The 16,907-nt window shown below is 42.0% G+C and overlaps 1 pseudogene; it reads left to right on the forward strand.

The window, feature by feature from the left end:
- Nucleotides 1-5,060: 5,060 nt before the first annotated feature.
- Nucleotides 5,061-16,907, forward strand: LOC114682324 (annotated as a pseudogene).

Genomic DNA, 16,907 nt, shown 5'->3' on the forward strand with positions numbered 1-16,907 from the left:
AAGACTGTTGTGTAAATTCTATTTCAGGATTTTAAAAGCTGTTGTGTGTGGTTTAAAAATCTGTAAAATATGTAACAAGTTAGCTTAAAACTTGAAACAAAATGTTGGTAGCTTTAAAATCTATACATAGGTGTGGTGGCTTGAATGAGAATGGCCCCCCTAGGCTCATAGATTTGAATGGTTTGTTACCAGGAAATGACACTATTTGAAAGGATTAGGAAGTATGGCCTTATTGGAGGAAGTGTGTCACTGTAGGGTGGGCTTTGAGGTTTCAAAAGCTCAAGCCAGGCCCATTGACTCTCCCCCTTTCTACTGCCTGTGGGTCTGCATGTAGAACTCGCAACTTCCCCAGAACCATGTCAGCCTGATTCATGCCATGCTTCTCACTATGATGATAATGAACTAATCCTCTGAAAACTGTAAGCAAGTCTCAATCAAATGCTTTCCTTTATAAGGGTTGTCATGGTCATGATGTCCTTCAGTGCAAAAATCACTGAATATGTCAGTATGTAATCATAATTTGCTTCCAGATGCTTGTATGTAACTAGTATTCAACTCTTGTTTTGGAAATAGATCTACTACAAGATACTATATATGTAACTTGGATTGAACTTCTGTTTAGTATATGACTTAATGCTGTGCTGTATAACAGCTGAAAACTGATGACTTCTACTTCCAATAAAGCTATTGAGGTCACCATGGAGGAGCCTAGGGTAATTGTCTAGTTAGCAGGTTAGTCTCTGTCATTTTAATTGATACAGAGACCATTTTGATTCTACTTCCTGGTCAAATTTGTTCTTCTCAGATCTCTGATGCTGCTGGTGACTAACTGTAGCTTTATTAGTCTAACAACAGCAAGCAGCCAGCTCCTCCCCAAAGGCTGCAGCTGCCTGGTCAGCCCATTTCAGATGTAAAAATTAGGCGTTATTTTTTTTCTAGAGCTACCAGGTCTCCCATCAAGAAAGGCAGACTCACAGAATTGCCTTGCTGAGGAGCTTCACATTGAAAGAGATAAACTCACAAAACAAGTTTCAATGTAAAATCAAACACAAACTATCATGCTACTGCTACTAACTAAAAGTTTACCTTTTCTTATTCCTCTATTTTAAAGAGCTTCTTTTCAATTACTGCTTTTGGTAGTCAACCCTTATGCCTCATAGTAAATGTTTGGGTGGAAGTTTATATAGCTTGTGAGAGTCTATAAAAGTGATTTAAATTATGTGAAAAATGAGACTTAAAGATGTTGCATGATATGAAGACTTCAAAAGTTAATCAATAGAGTCCTTATAAGCTATTATTTAGCTAGGGTAAAGCACTGGCTACCATTATAGTCATAGGCTCAAAATTTTAACTTTCCTTTGGTTCCTTTCTAAATATAGAATTAAAAGTGCTTTTCATTGTGGTGAAAACATCTCAGACAGTAGTAGTGCAAATGCATCTATAATTTTTATCTCTTTTTTTGTACACTTTAAAAAATTCATGTAACAGCCAGGCAGTGGTGGTGCATGCCTTTAATCCCAGCACTTGGGAGGCAGAGCCAGGCAGATCTCTGTGGGTTCAAGGCCAGCCTGGTCTACAGAGCAAAATCCAGGACAGGCAAACAAAACTACATAGAGAAACCCTGTCTTGAAAACCCAAGGCAAAAAAAGGAAAAAAGAAAAAAGAAATTCGTGTAACTTCAGGGAGTCACAATGTGAACCCATCTGTCACAGGTCAAAGGGACTCAGATACATACTCTTGTTAGTCAACAGGATAAGCTCTCCTGCCTACTGCTTATCCCTAAGGCTGGGTTCTCAACTTCCCCTGGTGTTGAAATTCATTCTACCTCCCCAACTATCAGGGCCATAGGTCTGGAAGTTTCAAAGGTACACCCAAGATAAAGATTTTCCCTAAGTTGCTGAGCTTACCCTTCTGTCCCAGCAGATGTCCACTCAGCTGGCAGACACCATCCACAAGGCACCCTGGAAGACAAACTGCTCCAAAACAGCCTTCAACATGCCAGCTTCAGGTGGTACTGCAAAACCAGTGAGCTCTGGACTTTCTAAAAGCCCATGTAAATCAGATGACAGAATTCTTCTGATGTAATTTCCTCAGGTCTCCTACCATCATCTACTGGTTTGAGGCCCTGCTTTGGGCCAGCATTCCAGACTGCTCCAAAGCAGCCTCAACTTTGATATCCCCAGCTGATCCTGCAGATCCTGGGCAGCAAAGTAGATGTTCCCTGTCCCCCTTTAAGTCTTTGACTGGCATTCCAACTTTCCTGGACCCTGACAATGATGCCCTAGTTTCATCTGAGAAGCAATTACAGAAAACATCATGTTGACCATTATCAGAGGGTGAGGAACCTGCCTGACTCCAATTTGAAGGCAGGCATCATTATGCTGTACTTAAAAAACAAACAAACAAACAAACAAAAAACAAAAACCCTTCTATTTACTGTTAAAGTTGAATTGCTCTGTTTCCTGAAATCTCACCTTCCCCAACTTGATTGTTTTTGATGATACATGACCTTCCCTGACCCTCCTAATCACATAGTGGGTGACCACATGATTTTTTTTATGTTTTTTTTATTTCCTTATTGCCCCATTGTCTCCCTTTTATAAAACCACTCATTATTTTACTTCTTAAAATCCAAGAAGTGGATTAAGGGCTGCTGTCTTGTGCAACCCAATAAAAATTAAGCTTGTTTCAAATTTAGCTCAAATTGTGGTGGTGGTCATATTCTCACTCTTGAGATTAACAAGGGGTGGAGAAAGAGTTACCACCCAAGTCTCTCTAAGGAATGCTATCAGCTCAATTTTAACTTTTACCTTGTATGAAAGTTATTGTTTATTAGGCTGTTTTGTTCTCTTTTTCCCTGTCATAGAGTCATGTGGTGATACACTGTGTCCCCCAGTATATTGTGCAACCTTCTGTGGGATGTTCTGTGTTGCTGGAGGGCTTCTCTCCAGGCTCCACCAAGCCCCGCAGTCCCACAATCCACTTATAAAATAATCACTCAGACACTTATATTACTGATAAACTGTGGCAGGCTTCTTGCTAACTGTTCTTATATCTTAAATTAACCCATTTTTATAAATCTATACCTTGCCACATGTCTGGTGGCTTACCGGTGTCTTTACATGCTGCTTGTCCTGGCGGTGGGTGGCTGCAGTGTCTCTCCCTCCTTCTTCCTGTTTCCCCAATTCTCTTCTCTCCTTGTCCTGCCTATACTTCCTGCCTGGTCACGGGCCATCAGTGTTTTATTTATATAGAGTGATATCCACAGCACTTCCCCTTTTCTTCTTTTTTTTAAAAAGGAAGGTTTTAACTTTAACATAGTAAAATTACATATAACAAAACAATTATCAAGCAAAAATTATAGTTACAATATTAAAGAAGATGTCCTATCTATCTTATATTTGTGAGTTTAAGGTTTTATATCTAACTTATCTTTTATCATAACTGAGGAAATTACAACTATCTAGTCTTTAACCACATCAAAGAACTGAGAAGCAATATAATGGTACCTGAGAAATGGTAGATGGATGCAAGCAACTTTCGGGAATCTTGCAAGAGTAGACCAAGACAGCTGGCAGCCTGGACAGTCACCTAATGTTTCTCAGCATTGTTGGTGCATTCAAATTGGCTACAGGCCTAGAGTATCTGACAGACCATTTTCAGAAGCAGGATTTCTGAAAGACCATCTTACCCTGTCTTGGCAGAGTACAGTGGTCGCTTTCCTTGTGTCCCGCTTGTCCAGAAAGGACAGCATTGCATTTGTACTGTCAGCCATCAAGGCAAGGCAGTTCTTTGCCCAGTAGGCCGTTTTGTGCCAAAAAGACAAACTTCCAAATGGAAATTTCTTAGAAACCCAACATTCTCTCGGGATCAATTGGTGCAGCCAGGAGCAATTGTGTCTCACGTTAACAGAATTCAAAGTTATTTAAATGCCATATTCTCTAGGTCTATGAAGTGTTTGAAGATTACCTATCTATCTGAAATATATCTATGTATACCTAGAAGACTTAACTAACATGGCTACAGATATGATTATCATAGATGACTAATTATTAATCTATTTTTAATTATCCATTACAATTTTAAATGAGTTACATAAACATACCTCAAACAAGAATAGAAATATACATATATATATATACAGTATAACAAAATTAACTTCAAGTTTGTATCAATAAACTAAAATCTATACCAATGTAAAACATTTTAAACAAGTTGTTCTTTAAAAGTAGGTTCATTAATCTACCCTTTTATCTTATCATCTCTATATCCTCCTATATATCTATATCGTATCCCCTTTTCTTTTTTAGAAAGAGATCACATTTATAATCAACCTGTTTTAAATAAAAATATTGGTTTTTCTCTGTCCTACACCAGAGGGCTCTTCTGATTTGGGACAGAAGAATCTCTTAACCATTTTTTTAAAGCAATATGTCTGGGTTTAGAGGGGGAGTGAACCAATTCCACCTCTAAAGCCAGCTTGGTATATTTGGGAATTTGGGCGTAGCATCTCTTACTACTTCCTGCTGGAGGGGGGCGCTGTATCTTATGGGGAGGCAAAGAAAGTTTTAGGCCTATGGGGTAGTCCTTGAGGCTGTATTGTGGGAGCCAGTTGCCTTGAAACCATTCTGGATGTTGGATCATCTGGGCCATGGTGTCATCAGAGATCTTTCAGGAGGTCTTGGCTGGTGAAACCTGATGTATCTTAATCTGGAACAAATCCACAGCCTCTGGCTTTTTGTGGAAACAAAAGCAGAACCTCTTTTCCAAAGCAACATATCCTTAAATCCAAATTTTGAAGTTAAGGTACCTTTAAAATATACATATTGGTTTAATTGAACATCTTTTTCGATCAAATGTTTTCTGCAGTTAAAAATCCCAAAGACAACACAATCCAGATTGTCTGTGTAATATTCATCTTTACGTGGTTTTTTATATTAATTTATCTATTTTTTGTCTCTTTCAAGCCTACATATTGTGAATCTATTGCTTTAAACTGTAGTATTCTAAGATTGAAATGGCGCTGTGGCTGCTGGCTCTGCCCATTTCAGCTTCCCAACATGGCGGTGGTACGTTTTCCGCCAGTTTTGTGTGTCATCATGTCTCAGAAATAGTGGGTCTACGCTTTTATTAAAGCAGCGTGTAGCCCAGAAATCTTTTTTCTTTTTTTTTTAATACTAGTAAAGACTAAATCTACCACACAGCATAATGTGCCCCTGGCAGACAACTCATTCCCACCATACTGCCGGTCAAACGCACATGCCAGGAACCCACCAGTGTTCAAACCTGCGTTTTGTGGCATCTAGCTGCCAGTATGAGACAAGAAGCAGGAACCTGGATTTGGCTCTGTTTAGAATTGGTTATTAAATATTCTCAGGTTTAAGGTGGAAACTTGAGCCATTGGGTGCCATTTGTTGCTGGAGGGCTTCTCTCCAGGCTCCACCAAGCCCCGCAGTCCCACAATCCACTTATAAAATAATCACTCAGACGCTTATATTACTGATAAACTGTATGGCCATGGCAGGCTTCTTATTAACTGTTCTTATATCTTAAATTAACCCATTTTTATAAATCTATACCTTGCCACATGGCTGGTGGCTTACTGGTGTCTTTACATGCTGCTTATCCTGGTGGTGGGTGGCTGCAGTGTCTCTCCCTCCTTCTTCCTGTTTCCCCAATTCTCTTCTCTCTTTGTCCTGCCTATACTTCCTGCCTGGTCACTGGCCATCTGTGTTTTATTTATATAGAGTGATATCACCCAAGTCTCTCTAAGGAATGCTATCAGCTCTATTTTAACTTTTACCTTGTATGAAAGTTATTGTTTATTAGGCTGTTTTGTTCTCTTTTTCCCTGTCAGAGTCATGTGGTGATACACTGTGTCCCCCAATATATTGTGCACCCTGCTGTGGGATGTTCTGTATGGCAAATGTGTTAATAAATAAAACACTGATTGGCCAGTAGCCAGACAGAAAGTATAGGTGGGACTAACAGAAAAGAGAATTAAGGAAACAGAAAAGAAAGGGAGAGACTGCCTGCAGCTGCAGTTAGGACAAGAAAGATGTAAGGTACCAGTAAGCCACGAGCCACGTGGCAAAATATAGGTTAATAAAAATGGACTAAATATAAGAGTAAGAGCTAGACAATGATAGCCCTGAGCTAATGGCCAAACAGTTTAAATAATATAAGCATCTGTATGTTTATTTTATAAGTGGACTGAGGGACTGCTGGGGATTGGCGGGACCCAGAGAGAAAACTCCAGCTACAGCACCCTAATAAAGTTTATCTGAGAATCAGAGGAAAAAGACAGCCACTATATTAATCATAGAAGTCAGGCAATGGTAGCACATGCATTTAATCCTAGCATTCAGGAGGCATCTCTGTGAGTTCAAGGCCACACTGGGGAACAGAGCCAGGCATAGTGACACAGGCCTTTAATCCCAACACTAACCATAGAGGTCTGGAAGTCTGTACAGACAGAAGGGAAGTGATGTAGCTGGGTGGAGAGATGAAGTGAGATGCAGAACAGAAAGGCATATAGGTATGGGTATACAAGAAGCATGTGTCTTTGGAAGCTGAGGAGTTGATGAGGTGGCTATGGCTTATCTTAGTCCTCTGATCTCTCAGTTTTTCACCTCAATATCTGACTCTGGGTTTTTTATTAATATGACTCTTTAGCAATTTGTTTTACAGAGCCAGAGGGCCTGTCAGGAAAGAGGTTAAGCACAGACCAACTAAAGGCATGCTTGAATCTTAAGTGGGAGAGCCAAACTCCACACTTGGAGTCAGCATCTCAGCCCAAACTTAATCAAATCAAATCAAATAGGACAACCCACCTTGAAACAGCAGCCACTCTGTTTTTCACATAGACGGGTCATTAGCCTAATTACTATCCGAGTTAGAGGTGATAAAACATGATGTGTGGAAAGTTACCTGTGTTAGCTTGAGATTTCAGGCAGGTGGAGGACCTGCACCAGGAGCCTGGAGTCTGCACAGCCACCGCTGCCATGTTTTGACTGAGTCCCTAGTTTTCTCCACTCTCCAATCACCTGCAGGCTTTTTTGTTCAAAATGCTTCATCCTGGGGCTCAAATAAAGGACAGAAATCTTTAACAGGATACTTAATGATCCTCTGTGTGATGAAAGTGGAGGGCCTCTTGGCTCCATTAGAGGAGTAGGAACCATTTCAGGTGATTTTAAAATTGCATCATTAAAAGGAAACTTCCTCATCCTCTGAGGCACCATGAAGCAAAAATGGTTCAATAATTGACACTGCTTTCTTGTTCTCAAGACTTTTATTGTGATTATTTTTTATTTTTTATTTTTATCTTTTGTTCCTGTGTCTGTTTTGAAGTAAACCAACCATATTTACTACAATTTAATCAACTTTATGCCATAGGTCTAAGCAATCTCCTACTAAACTCCACAGGGCAAACATATTGATTTCAAACTAACATTATTCTTGTAGGCATTATTCTGTCTTTAAACTTTCACCTGCACCTTACCAGGTTTTTAAACTTATGGATCCTTCTTGAGTTGGTTTGAAAGAAAATCCTCCCCAAAGGGAGTGGCACTGTTACGAGGTGTGGCCTTATTGGAGGAAGTGTGTCACTGTGAGGGAGAGCTTTGAGGTCTCTTTTCTCAATCTTCATTCAGTGTGACAGTCAGTCAAGTTTCTGTTGCCTCTGAGTCAATATGTAGGGACTCTCAGCTTCAGCACCATATCTGCCTGCGTGCCGCAATGCTTTCTGCCATGATGATAATGGACTGAACCTCTGAAACTGTAAGTGAGCCACCCTAATTAAGCGCTTTCTTTATAAGAGTTGTCATGGTCATTGTTTCTCTTCATGGCAATAAAGAACCTCAGACGGGGCCCCCAGCTGGATCAGGCCCTCAGAATAGGTGAGACAGTTGATTGGCTTGATCAGTTTGGGAGGCAGCTAGGCAGTAGGACCAAGTCCTGTGCTCATTGCATGAGTTGGCTGTTTGAAACCTGGAGCTTATGCAGGGTCTCTAGGCTCAGTCTGGGAGGAAGGGACTGGATCTTCCTGGACTGAATCTACCAGGTTGATTGCAGTCCTCGGGGGAGGATTTGCCCTGGAGGAGGTGGGAATGGGGGGTAAGCTGGGGGTAAGGGGAGGAGGTGGGAGGGGGAGAATAGGGGAACCCATGGCTGATATGTAGAACTGAATGGTATTGTAAAATATGATAAAGTAAAGGGAAAAAAAAGAACCTCAGACACTTCTTTGGGGAGCCAAGGGCAGATTTTTTTAAAGTGAAATTAAAGAACTTCTCTAAGCACTTTAGCAAAACAATAAAAAAACAAGATGCAGAAACAAACTGTTATGGAGTTTGAGACCATCAAGGGAAGACCATAGACTCAATAGAACTATAATTTTAAATATGTATTAATTAGCTTCTCCCAGGGCAACAATCTCTCAGTCAAATGAGGTTGCCATGAGAAAGGGGTGACAGGATTTTTAAAGGTGAAAACAGCAAGAAGACCTTGAGTAAAGCAAGCTAAGACTGCTCTACTCTGCCAAGATTAGGTAGTTAAGGCCACCTTAAGACAGTGCTTAAATGTAAGCAGGGAACAGAAGCCAAAAGAAGCTTGTCATAGCATAACAGGTAGATAGTCATGACTATACATTTCTGGGTGGGAATCACTGAGTCAGGGTTACTAGGAACATATCACCAGGGGTGGGATCAAGAGACAAATGGCTTGTGGGCACAGTCTAGCACAAAATGGAGTATCTTTGGTGTGCTGGCTAGTGTTATGCTAACTTGACACAATCTAGAGTTATCTGAAAGGAGGGAACACCAGGTGGGAAAATGCCTCCATAAGATACAGCTGTAGGGAGTTTTCTTAACTAGTAGAGGGCCCAGCCCATTGTGAGTGGGACCATTTCAGAGCCAGTGCTCCAGGGTTCTATAAGAATGTAAGTCATGGGGATTAATTAATTTCTTTGACATTTTCATGTGGTTCCCCTGTTGCACTCTTTAATCTACACATTTATTGTGGCTCTACTCACTCTTGATGATATCTCCCATACTCATGACCCACATCTGGACTCTACTTGAGCCAAACCTGCAGAAATAAGAGTCCCAAATGGCAAGGTTTCCAGTATGAGTACCTGAGATGAGAAATAGAGAAAATGCGATATAAATAAGACAAAAACAATAGCTGATGCCTTGTGCCAGTCAAGTTCCTTAAGAAGTACAGTGTCTTATACACTATTTGCAGGGTAAAAATGACAAAGGTTAGCAGAGAGCTAAGCCAGGAAATGTTGGAAAAAAGAACATGATACTGCAGACACAGCTGCCTTAGGACTGATAACCACTGCCCAGAGGGAAGAGTTGGGTCCCCAGAAACTGAAACCTTAACACCGAGGCACTGGCTCTAGGATCAGACCAGCCTTACCAAGCCCATTCCTGGACAAGGACACAGAACCTTAGTTCCCTTTGTCCTTTCATCAGGACCTCTAAGGAAGTCTTAGATCGATCTGGCTCCTCACAGTATTATAGTGGCCCTGTCTGTCTCCCACCATGGAGATGAAGGGGACTTATGGAAAGTGAAGGGACCAAGTGAATGGGGCAGTGTCAGGAGAGATGTGCACAGGAGAATCCAGGCAGGTGTAGGCAGAAGGCAGATGGAACTTAAGGGGGCAGCTGAATCATTCTGACGGGACTTCCATGATCTGTATTCTGCTAGAGTTTACATAAGATTGTTTAGATATTTGGAAAATTAAACCAATCAATACCAGAAACCAGTAAAGCACTTTTTAGTTGTCTCAGTGGCAAATTTTTGAGGTTTTACTTGAATGTCTCTGTCAATGTCTCATTCTGTGGAAGCCCTAGAGCCTGTCATCCTCCTGCTTCAGCCACTCAAGTACATGTACCACCACTCCCAACTGCAAGTTCATGTCTTTTAAATTTGTTAAAGTATTTTTATGTGTCTGGATGCAATGTCTACATGCTTTTCTATGTAACGCATACATGCAGTGCCCTCAGAGGCCAGAAGAGGGTGTTGGAGTCCCTGGAACTGGAATTTTTTTTAATTTTATTTTTCTTTATTAAGAAATTTTCTACTCACTACTCATGCTATCCACAGACTCCCCTCCTCCCTCCTCCCACCCCAGCCCTCTTTCCCAAGCCACCCAACATCCCCACATCCCCCAAATCGAGGTCTCCCATGGGAAGTCAGCAGAGTCCAGCTTACTGAGCCTAGGCAGGTCCAAGCCCCTTCCCACTGCACCAAGCCCGTGAAAGGCATCACACCACAGGCACCGGATTCCCAGAAGCCTGCCCAAGCACCAGGGACAGATCCCGATCCCCCTGCCTGGGTGCCCCCCAAACAGTTCGAGCCAAACAACCATCTTCCATGTCCAGAGGGCCTAGTCCAGTCCCATGGGGGCTCCACAGCCACCAGTCCACAGTTCATGGGCTTCCACGAGTGTGGCCAGTCATCTCTGCATGTCCTTCCATCATGATCTCGACGTCCCTTGCCTGCAGTATCTCTCCTCTCTCTCATCAATTGAATTCCCAGAACTCAGCCTGGTACCTGGCCATGGATCTCTGTATCTGCCTCCATCTGTCTCTTGATGGAACTGGAATTACAGATGGTTGTTAGCCATCATGTGGGTGCTGGGAACCAAATACCATTTCTCTTCTAGAGCTGTCAGTGTTCTTAACCACTGAGATATCTCTCCAGCCCTTTAATTAATTTCTTAAATACTTTAGAGACCTTGACAATTTTTTCAAGGGTGTGGCTAAGCTCATTGAACAATGGTGGTCCTTCCCTAACAGATACAAGAGCCTCACACTTTGGTGTGAGGATTGCAGGATGCACCCTATTGCCCTAATCCCCATTGGGAACTGAAGTCCAGGAACAAGAGGATGACAGGTTCCTATCTGATGTGGACCAGGCTTTCACACCCTCCAGGCAACCTTGGGCTGTGAGCTTCAGAGAAATTGGAGCAAAGGAGGTTTCTTGTACCTCAGCTGTAATGGACAGGATTCTCTCACCTTTGAACAGAAGACTGTCACATAGACTGGCTGTGACCCTCCATCCAGGAGATCAAGATCTTCTGGGAGACAAGTGTGGCCAGACTTGATCTAGTTAAAACTTTCTTGTAGGACATATGTTCTGTTCAGCTTCAGAGCCATCTGGCTTCATTGAGGAACTTTCTGCTAGATACAGGTACTGAATGTCACCAGGGTTAGTTCCCAGCATCCAGGGAAACATTCCTGTGGCCAAGAGGCTTTTTCCATGGAATTTGTGGGGTCTTGGTCCTCCTTTGAGTGTACAATGGTGGTATAATCTAAGGTGACGCCTGGAAGTTAGAGTATAGGGTCTCCTTCAGAGCCATTGCTGGATCTCTCAGATTGGAAAGGAGGGTTTTCCAGATGTTGCCTGGATCTCACACAGGGCCCCCACATGTAGAAGAAAGAGGCTTCCTCTTTCTAACAGCCCCCTTGTCTAAGGCAGAGGTTGGCTTGTAGGAGGAGAAAGAAGCAGGTGGGAATGGCTGGGTTCAGAGCCATCCTTATGGGAGCTAAAATAGAAGAGGATCCAAACCCAGAGCTGTGCTCCAGATTCTATTGCAACCTACCCAAGTCATATGACCTGCAAAAGGTCCTTTTACTGTTGCTCAGGTCTTACTTTTAGAAAGGTCAGGTTGGGGTCAGAGAGATGGCTCAGTGGGTAAGAGCACTGGTAGCTCTTGTAGAGGACCCAGGTTGAATTCCCATACCAATGTGGCAGCTTAAAACCATTTTTAACTCCAGTTCTAGGGAATCCAATGTGCTCTGTTGACTTTTGTGAGCACTAGGTATATACATGGTAGAAATACATTCATGCAGGCAAAACAATACACATAAAATAAATTATTTAATACATCTAAATATTAGAAAGGTCAAGCTTTCTATTTTTATTTGGCTTTCTCTTCTTTAAAAGCAGTCTCATAATGCCCCTTGCATCCACTCACCAACTTCCTGCCTCTACCTTCATAGTGCAATGATTATTGGCATGTATCACTTGCTTTGGGACCTGACACATAAAGTTTAAAACTTTATCTAAGTCTTGTGACAGACACAAATGAGTGTCCTGGGACATCTGTGGAGGAAGACACTTGTCATCAGTCTTGGGTCAACTCCAGGACTCCAAGAATGAGGGCCACAGTCAGCTGACTGTACTTGGAGAATCCCTCACTTGTCCCCTAGAGACTGTGGAGCTGGCTTTGTCATAGGCACAGCCCACCCAGGTCGAATTTATAGCCCCTGTAACATTGAGTCTCTGTCCCCTTGGTGCCTGTTGTTCATTTATTCCCTGTGTTGGAAGGAGGAACTGCTGGCCTGTGACAGCAGGGACACCATGTCCTCTCATCATCAACATGTAAATAAGGGATGGATCCTCAAGAGCATCAAGGGCCATTGGAGCTGAGCCCCAGCCTCCCACAGTCCTATAACCACTGGGAGTTGTGGCCACTAGGAAGGGGTGGCTGGAGGTGAATATGAACAAGGTGGTTCTGGATGACACTCCATGGGGAGATAGAGAGGTCCTCACTCTCACTAACTCTCCTCATCTTCTCCCAGGCCTCCAAGAGGTGAAGATGACCCACAGGAAGTACCCAGTAGACAGAATCACTCTGACATGTTGGGCTTTTAGTCTTTATCATTGTGTGGCCACCCTGGCCTGGCTTCAGGATGGGAGGCCAGTACAACAGCATAGCTTTGGGCCTGGGACCATCCTGCCCAGTGGGGATGGGACCTACCAGACCTGGGTGTCTATTTGGGTTCTTCCTGGATGAGAATCAGAGTTCACTTGTCACTTGAGGCACCAAACCCACAACATTGAAGTCCCTGTTGTCCTTGTTGAGAAAACGGGACAACCATCCACCTCAGGGGGTAGAGTCAGAGAAAATGCTGGTGAAGTAGAATCACTACAGCTGTGGTTGTGGCCTCTAGGACAGCAAGTCAGGAAAACTGGTGGAAGCCACCAGTTCTGCTTCTGCCCTGGTGGCTTCTGCTTTTTCTGCCATGTTGGTATTTCCAGCCCATGCCTAGAGCAGCAAGGACACACAGGACAGCAAGAGACTAGGTGAGCATCCCTGCAGGGTGTGGGAGAGGGTGGAAGGAATGATGGCAGGCCTTTTCTTCTCTTCTCTTTGTAAATTGTACAGCTGGAAAAGTAGTCACATAAGCACATTTGGCCCACTGGTGAATGGAAGAACCCAAGGAGCCACCATCTGAGACCTGTTAATCTGCCTCACTGTTGGCAGGCAGCGCCCCCTGGTGGAAGTACAGTGCTGCTTCCTCTGTGTTCTTATATTATGAAACACAGGGACAGGAAAGCAGGCTGGACACTCAAAGCAAAGTCCAGATTGTGGTAGACAACATGTCCCTGTCTCTTCACCAAATCCATAGAAAACAACCAAATAATAAAAGGGAGACTTGATAGCCCAAAAGATGATTAAGCATCCTTTTACCAGATGATGATGTCTATTCCAATATCATCTTGATTCAAACATGGAAACTTCTCCTCAAAAGATATTCATGAAACATCTGGGAGAGAGTGTATGTGTACATAAATACAGACATTTAAAGATTTTGAAGGTATTTTAACCCCTGTGGTGTCTTTAAGCCTATTAATAATCAAATGGATCTTTGAAGATCCAATACAGGACTTCTGGTCTATCTTCTAGGTTGAACTACTCTCTTTCTACCTTCAGCCATGCCAGCCTAAAATGATCATAGCAAAACCTGTTGAATGTTAATACTCCTTCACAATAAAAGGAAGTGAACAGGTCCTCCCAACCGATTTTATTTTAAAAATAAAAAAGGGAGAGCTATCAATATTACTGTAATGAATTTTAAAATTAAAAATGTTACAAAGATAAAAAGATATACTATTAAAATAATAAAATGTTGTAAAAGATAATTATTTTAATAAATAAAAATTCATGTATAAAGGTTAAATGAATATACAGTTGCAGAATAAAAACTAAAAGGCTTTTGTAAGTTATGAATTTCTGAGTAAGATATATATATATAAGACAAAAATAATATATATGATATTAAAGTTTGTAAGGTCTAAAGTTAACAATTACAAAAAACTGACTAGAATGTAGGTCAAATCAGGGTTTATTTAAAAATATCTGGTTTTAAAAATACTACATGGTGGTTATAAGTATCAGAGTGAGGTAACTGGTATTCTTCAGTAGTTTTTCAGCCTACGGGTTGTGACTCCTTTGGGTTCACATACCAGACATCCTCCATATCAGATATTTATGTTAAGATATACATTAATAGCAGTAGCAAAATTATAATTATGATGTAGCAACAATATAATTTTCAGCTGGGTGTCACCACAACATGAGAAACTGTATTAAATGGTTAAAGCATTAGGAAGGCTGAGAACCACTATTCTAGATGTTTCCCATGTGGGGCCTGTACTGTTCCCTCTAATTATTGGATGTCATCCACAATTCCTGATTATAGTTGGTGGGTCATTACGGATGTGTCCCTCCAACCTGAGTGACCTGTTAGGCCTATGGCTTTGAGATCTACTAGGGGTTAGATATAATGTTTCAGACATCAGTTCATTCGTCACTTGAGTTTTCCAATCTCTAATAATCCACAGGTTACCCCATTAGATAAACATTTCCCAGTATGCAGTGATAGTCTGGTGACCTGTTTTCAGAGTGGAATTCCCCCTTGGGTGGTGTGCTCCAGGCTCTAAAGAACTCTGTGCCTCTGAGTGAACAATATGAGGCACTGGTCAACTGGTTGACTTGTCCTGAAAATCCTTATGGGATCTGGATGAAGACAACTTTCTAGGACCCCTGCATTGCACACATCCTGTTATAGTGTCTCCTGAGGGAAAGGTTCAGCCAGAGCTTTGAATGTTAGCCACAGTCCAAGGCAGTGTGAGCGTTGATGGGATATATTGAGAAAATGAGAAATTATGACATGGACATCAATTGGAGTCACTGCCTGTGTTAACCTTTCATGTATGTTACTGACTGGGAATTTCTCTTTTTAAGGGTGTGGTTGAACACTTCAAAATGAATTGCATGGAATTAAATGCATGCATCATCGTACCTGTCCTTTTAATGTTATTTTAAAGTCAGCATGCAAAGGAACAGGTTTCATCATGTTTTTTTTGCACATATGTATCATTGTAGACCGTTCCTCTTTGTTCCCTTACCACTCCCCTCCCCTGTCTCTCCTGCCCCTGCACTGATCCCCTCCCTTCTGTTATGCAGCCCTTCGATCTGCTTTCAGGTCACGTGATTCCTTACAGCACTCCTTAGACCAGTGGTTCTCAACCTTCCTAATGCTGCGACCCTTTAGTACAGTTCCTCATATTGCAGTGACCCCCAAAACCATAAAATTAGTTTTTGTTTCTACTTCATAACTGTAATTTTGCTACTGTTATGAACCATTATATAAATATTTGTTTTTTTCTCATGGTCTTAGGTGACTCTTGTCAAAGTGTCCTTCAACCCCAAAAGGATTGCTACCCATAGGTTAAGAACCATTATTTTAGACATTAGCTCTTACCCTTTTCTCTCACGATCCCCTTTCTACTTTAAACTCACACACGCGCGCGCGCGCGCGCGCACACACACACACACACACACACCATGCACATAAGTTTATATCTAGATATCTTAAATGAGAGGAAACATGCAGTTTTGTTTTTCTGAGATGGATTTTTGTGACATAATGGCCCAGAGATTTCAGGAATATGGGTGTGTAACAGGGGACTGACAAAGTGCTTGACCATTTATAATCCAAAGTAGGCTCTTTGAATCCTCCAGAAAAAGCTGACATGTTCACCATAAGCCATGTTCTCTGGTCACATCATACACACTAAGAATCAGATAGAATGGATGTGTAGCAAAGGTTCTTTGTAAGCACATAAACATGAAACCACCACCCAAGTTATTCGGATATTACATTTTTAATACATCAAAAACATGCCTAGTGTGTGTGTGTGTGTGTGTGTGTGTGTGTGTGTGTGTGTGTGTTGTAATCACCAGTGTTCATACATGTGTGTACATGCACGTGGAGACCAAGGCCAACTTCAGGTGTTTCTGTGTTGCCTTCAACTTTATGTTTTGAGACTTTATCTTCCACTGAACTTAAAGATGTTCAAGTTGGCTAGACTGATGGGTAGTGACCCCCTCCAGGCTCTATCTACCTCTGCTTTCACCCTAGCACTGGGGTTATAGGCTCTTACTACTATGCCTAACTTTTCCATGGATGATGGGGATCCAAACTCAGATCCTGTGTTTGTGCAGCAAACAAGTTACTTTCTGAGCCACATCCTCAGCCCCAAGATACTCCCAGTTCTTCAATGTAGATCCAAACTTACTATTTCAAACTGGCTGGCCTGCTCTACAGCCCCAAAGTGGATAACCTTTGAGTTGGATACTATGATGATTGTCATTATCAGAGTCTGTGTGACATTCTGTCAGGGATGGGAGAGCCCACATTATCATCACACTCTCCACTCGATCATAATCCAGGACAGGTCAGACTAGACTAGTAACCTAGAGCTTTCCCTCTTTAGTGTACTTTGGACTTCTGTGAAAACAGAGAACAGGACTTCCTCTAACAGAGCTGTGAGGGAAGAGGAGAGTACTGCTCCCCTGAGTAAGATTAAAAGCTCATAGTGTGTTATTATTGTTTGTGCAGTCCAGATGGTGATATAATCTCGACTCTTCCTATGGTTGCAACCAATGATGACTAGTGATCTTAGGTATAAAGCTGGCTCTGAGACTCAGGCACTGCCTTCTGTTCTCACAGGTGGTTGATGCTGCTGATATCCTGGAACCTGAAGTTCCAGGCATGCTGGGTCCTGTGTTGGAGCATAGTGAAATGGAGACCAACACACCTTTCTGA

The sequence above is a fragment of the Peromyscus leucopus genome, chromosome 1 (assembly GCF_004664715.2).
Source record: "Peromyscus leucopus breed LL Stock chromosome 1, UCI_PerLeu_2.1, whole genome shotgun sequence".
Classification (NCBI taxonomy): Eukaryota; Metazoa; Chordata; class Mammalia; order Rodentia; family Cricetidae; genus Peromyscus; species Peromyscus leucopus.